The sequence below is a fragment of the Myotis brandtii genome, unplaced genomic scaffold (genome assembly GCF_000412655.1).
Source record: "Myotis brandtii unplaced genomic scaffold, ASM41265v1 scaffold305, whole genome shotgun sequence".
NCBI classification, from domain to species: domain Eukaryota; kingdom Metazoa; phylum Chordata; class Mammalia; order Chiroptera; family Vespertilionidae; genus Myotis; species Myotis brandtii.
In genome coordinates this window covers 733,456-739,538 of record NW_005361652.1, presented here as the reverse complement: position 1 = coordinate 739,538, position 6,083 = coordinate 733,456, and the positions used below count along the sequence as shown (strand labels likewise).

Here is a 6,083-nt window from a genome sequence, read left to right as displayed (position 1 = left end):
ATTACATCTTCTCAGAGAAACATAGACAGAGCTCCTACTATGTGGAAAGTATCACACTCAGGACTGCGATTTCAGAAGTGATGTTAAATATCAGCCCTGAGCCCAAGGGAACATTCTAACTACCTGACACCCACTGCCCAAACAACAAAGGGCACACTTCACCTATGGGATGGTCGCTGGAGCATATCCCACAGCACAGCAGTGGAAAGCTCAGATCTCTCAACACCGAATCAGTTCATGCTCTCTCCTGGTGTACCACACACTGTCTGCTCTCTCAGCTGTAGGCAGTTGCTGCAAGAGAAACAGGCAGACAGTCTGGAAAGCAATCTTCCAAGCCTGTGCCCTCTGGTGGCATAGTCAGACAATGGCACAGCATGTTTTCTGCTGCATCTGATTCAGCTGAGGTTTGCTAGCCAGTAGTAACTGCAGGGATCTATTGCTGACATATCAGAAGGGCACCCGTTCCCTGAAGAATCCCTTGTTCTGGAGTCCTGTGCATCTGTCATATCTTGCTACCTAGTATCTGTGTAATCAGGGGCAAGTTACTTAATATCACTGAACCTCAGTTCCTCATATCTATAGTGGAATAACAATCCCCACATCCTGTGGTTATTGGGAGTATCAAGTGATATTTAGAGGTGGTGTCTGGAAGCTCCTATGTAGTGCCTTGCACATAGCAGAAATTCAGCACCTGGAATTCTCTTCCCCTTCAACTACCAACTTGATTCTCTTTTTCCACCCCAAGTCTCCACAGTCCCTGTACTCCACCCCCACCTCCATTCCTGACTGCTCTTCAGTTCTGCTTTCTGAAAATGCATTCTCCTAAGATGAAATAGATTAATGGACTCCTAATTTGTAAAATTTTTCTTAAAAACACTACTTTCTGATTTGTGTAAAGCTGCTGGAGCTAGCACATTGACTACAGAATATCTAGAAAGTGTAACCATATCAATATATTCGATCAGATCTAAATTACATATCTCCTTCTTGGGATGAACAACATCATAATCCATTCCCACACTTATTTCTCAGACTTTTGTTTTAGAAATTACACAGTTCAAAGTTCAACCATTTTTGTAATATATAAACTTTTTTTTTACTACTTTTGACATGATATTTAATTATCTATCCTAGGCTGGGAGTTAGTGATGGGATCTGAGTCTAGTTACATGTTTGGAAACATTATTGCATGTGGAATAGTGGCATTAGGAAAACTGGCTTCATATTAAAATTTAGGTTTCACAAGCATGGAAATTCTGGCTATTTAAGCAAGAGAGAAACATCCTAATTGAACAAAGAGAAGAACTGTTCTGTCAGCAAGGGAAGCTCAGTGGGTAGTCTGGGCTTGAGGTGCCTTTAATTATCTCAATTTTCCTATTCCTAAGTTTTCACTTTTTATTTCAGTGACTAACTTTAACAAAAGTGACCAGTCAATGCTGGGAAATCAATTACTTATGAAATTTGGTAATTCACAGGATCAAGTTCTGAGTATACATTTGGCTAATTTAACCCTCTAGCTGCATTAGATAAGTAATTCTATCTGCATGTTGACTAGCTTCAGTATAGGCTTTGAGCATTTGAGCCAGAAATTTAGGGTTTTCATCATGGCATTCTTTTCCTTAAGCATTCTAATGCCATCACAAGCTTTCAGCTGATGGCACAAACTCTGAATTTCTTGAAACCTTCAGACTTCTCTCCATGGCAGCCATGCCTTCAAAGGCTCTATATTTCAGGGGATGACTTAATTAGTTGTTTTGTCATTTAATTTTATGAGCATTATTTCATTATTTCATTTCATATTCCCCCTCTAGAATACAAATTGGGTTTTCAACTCTCTTTACCCCTACTAGACCAGAGAATCATCTTCAAAGGTTCTTAATTTCTTTAAATTTTATTGTATAAAAGCAAATTCCTCATATCAATATCTGTATCAGTCAGAGATTATAGCTCTAAACAATGGTAACTGCCTTTGGATCACCTTAACAGAAAATGCATTTATTTTAGAACATAATTATATATAAAATTAACAGGAATGCCAGAGAATCTTGCTCACTTTGTATACAAGAAGCAGTGGGGACAAAGTTATAAATCTAACCTTGTTCATGGATATCTAATGGTTTATCTAAATGTCCATTGGAAGCAACACAATTGTAAAACAGGTAATAAAATGATGTAGGGAAGAAGTATGTGTACACCCATACAAGTGAGAACACAGTGTGAAGGATTTGTGCTCCATGAAATTTTGGTCAAAGAGCAACATCAGCAAAGTAAAGGTTTAACTATTAGGTGGATAAGATGATGCATTCTGTGGAAGTCAGTGGGCATCCCCCACCCCTAATACCCATCTTTGTTTAATGTGTTCATGAAAAGGTGTCCATGCCAGCTGGGATGGAGGTTATGCTTGTGTTCAGAAACATGTATCTTTACTTAATGTTGCTGATATCACTACAGCTACATTGGATATCAACACAATATGGCACCATTTATCAGGGGGTCTAGTGAGCTATGTGGTTTTAGATTGATTATTATGGACTGCTTCTATCATGGAAGGGAAATTGTGTTGATAAAACATTATTATCACAGGAATAAAAACAGACTCTAAATAGAGCTTCACTTTCCTTTCCTGAAATGCTTTTGCCAAAGCTGCCATCCAAGGGGTTATGAAACATCATATCTACCACCATAATATTCTACATAACATCCCTTCTGCCCATACAATTTTTTTCACACCAAAGTATAGCAATGGACTGACACTCATGAAATTCAAAGTTCTGAACATGTTTGCCATCACTGTGAAGCAGCTGGCCTAATTCAGAGTAGAATGGCCTTTGGTGGTTAGTGTCACTCAGTGGTTAGAGCATCGGCCCACACACCTAATGGGTTGTGGGTTTGATTTCCAGTCAAGGGCACATACCTGGGTTGTAGGTTCAATCCCTGGCCCAGTTGGAGAACATGCAGAAGGCAACCAATTGATGTGTCTCTCTCACATAGATGTTTCTTTCTTTATCTCTCTCTCTCTCTCTTCTCTCTCTCTCTCTCCTCTCTTTCTCTCTCTCTCTTGCCCTCCTTCCCATCCACTGTATAAAAATCAATGGAAAAAATACCCTTGGGTAAAGATTAACAACAATAACAAAAGAAACCAGCTAGATTACATCATCTATTAGAGGACAATGACCTCTGTCATGTGGTATGTGCTCTAAACCAGCATCCAAGATATGGTACTCTTTCTCTCATAGCTTAGATTCAAAGGATCAGGAATAAAGAAGTGAAAGTTTGTGTTTATACTCTCATGATTCCCCTACTAAAGCACTAGCGCAATTCTTGCTTCCTGTCCCAATGAACTAGGATCTCCTGCTTCAAATGGCTTAATTTTCAAATAAATGAATCCTTCCACTGTGGGAGTTAACAATGATTCCATTAAACTTGTACTTGAGATTACCACTTAGATACTTTGGGTTACTCATGCCACTGAACCCATATGAAAAGATGGGGGTTAGAATACTTACTGAGCTGGTAGATCCTATCGAGAGAAAATTTCATTGCTGCACAAAATGGGGGTTTGTAATGAAGGAGTTACCCAGGGATACATTATAGTATTCCCATATACTGTGAATAAAATCAATGGAAAACTATGGAAATCCATACAAACAGGACTGCTAATGATCCAGACCTTCCAGAAATGAAGAATTGAGTCACTCAAACAGGTAAGGAATCTCAATCAGTTAAGCGACTTGCTGGGAACAGTGAGTATATGGACTGGGTAGTGGTTGAAGATAGTGGAAAACACCAGTTATGACCACAAGACCAGTTGCAAACACAGGACTCTAATAGTCATCAGTATATCTTCTTTATTTTGATATCAATCTATCCTAGCTTATACTAACCAGTTTTTTACCTTTCTTTCCCTCAGTTCTTTTCTAGTTGCATAAGATGTATTAATTATGGTCACTTTTATTTCAGCGTATGCGTTACAGATGTCAAAGAGGACTCAGGACACATGAATGTCGCCCAAAATGGATAAAGGGATTTGTATCTCATTTTATGAAGAGGGTTAGCATGTTCTCAGTGTACATGGGATAGTTGCATTATGATAGGTGTAAGCAAGGCTTTGCTCTTTTCTTTAGTTGGAATTGTAAATGTGTGCCAAGTTGCCAAGGGCTGGACCGTGAAAGCTCTGTCCCATGTCAAATTGGCTAAGAAAAAATATATTTCCCATAATTCTTTGCATGCTTCTAATTAGAATGGGGCCCATAAAATTTTGGCTAAGATTTGCAAAGAAGGAATGAAACAGTGACCACGTTTCAGTCTTGAAAGGATGGTATAGGACAAGGACAAGTTGCCTGCCCCCACCCCGTGACCCCGAGCGCCCAGGGCTGCAACCCAGGTGAAGCCACCGGCCCAGAGTTCCCTGTGGCTGCAGCCAGTGGGTCGGGGGGAGGGGGGGGTGGAGCTGGCCCAGCTCCTGAGTGCCTGCAGCGAGCCAGAGGGAGGGAAGCATGGGTCCCAGGTGCCTGCAACTGGCTGGAGGAAGGAATCCTGGGTCCCAGGTGTTGGGTGAGGCAGAGGTGGTAGGGGCGATCAGGCCATCAGGAGAGCAGTTAGGGGAGATCAGGCAGGTAGGTGGAGGTGGTTAGGGGTGATCAGGCAAGCAGGCAGAGGGGTTGGGGTGGTCAGGCAGGGAGGCAGGTGAGCATTTAAAGGAGCAAAGTGGAAACTGTTCTACCCAGTCAGGAGTCATTTGAAGTCCACCTTAAGTCCTCCTTCCTTTCTTCAGAAACCCCACTCTCTATCATTCCTCCTGATTCTTTCAGCTACACATGCAAACAAAGATACTTTAATTATAGATTAACTTCACAGCAGCCTGTTCCACCAGCCAGGTTTTTTCCTCCTTATTTCCTGGGGTTAGGGCACCTCTTTTTCAGTCCCTGGCAATGTTTTGTTGTTATTTCCTGCTTTATTGAGGTATAATTAGCAAAAAAAAATTGTATATATTTAAAGTATACAAGATAATGATTTGATATAGGATAACACTGTGTAAAGGTCTACACGATTAAGTTAATAAATGTATCCATCACCTCACATAGCTCCTATTTTTGTTTTGTGGTGAAAACTTTATGATTTGCTCTCAGCAAACATCAAGCATACAATTGAATGTTAGTAACTGTAGTCATTCTGTCATTAGACCCCTAGAAATTATTCATCTTTAAACTCAAATTTTGTATCCTTTGATCACCATCTCACAATTCCCCCACTTCCCAGCACCTGGAAACCACCATTCTACCCTTTTTTTAATTAAATGTCTTTAGATTTCACATGTGAGTGAAACATACAGTATTTGGTGTTTTTTCCTGGCTTGTTTTATTGAGCATAATGCCCTCTGAATTTGTCCATGTTGATGGACACCTAGTTTGTTCCAATAATTTTTGGTTTCCAATTACATTTGACATACAATATTATACTAGTTTCAGGTGTACAACATAGAGCTTAGACATTTACGTACCTTACAAAGTAATCATCCCAATAAGTAATCATCTCATCTGACATCATACATAGTTATTAAAATACTAGAGGCCCAGTGCACGGATTCATGCACATTGAAAGGAAATTAGAAAGTGGCCCAGAGGGCAAGACTGGGTGATACAGGCTGGACACACCCTGGAGCCAACCTCCTGCAGTCTCTCCCTGGCCACCCGCACCTGGGGCAGTGCCAGGGCTCAGTGGGCATCTGTGAAGTGAATGGGGTCCCTCCATCAGGTTGGGTCCCTCAGCCTGGCTTGCAGGGATCAGGACAAACTGGCAGTCTGACATCCATCGAGGGGTCCAAGAGTGCGAGAAAGCACTCTTTAAAGTTGCTATCGCTTGGCAGCTACTGTGTTGAGCATCTGCCCTCTGGTGGTTAGTGTGCATCATACCTACCAGCCAGTCAGCTGGTTGCTTAGCTACATATATACAGTGGGGCCTTGACTTACGAGTTTAATTTGTTCCGTGACGGAGCTCGTAACTCAAATTACTCGTATGTCAAATCAATTTTCACCATTACAATGACACGTGACGCTGGGCTGATGTTGTGGCGTTCACTGTGA

General features: G+C 41.1%; 1 long non-coding RNA gene across 1 annotated transcript in view; it reads left to right on the top strand.

The window, feature by feature from the left end:
* Positions 1-3,681: 3,681 nt before the first annotated feature.
* LOC106726707 overlaps positions 3,682-6,083 on the top strand; it is a 14,820-nt gene continuing 12,418 nt past the window's right edge. The window contains exon 1 of the long non-coding RNA XR_001362788.1: positions 3,682-3,691. This is a non-coding gene — a long non-coding RNA (uncharacterized LOC106726707). The remainder of the gene's footprint in view (positions 3,692-6,083) is intronic.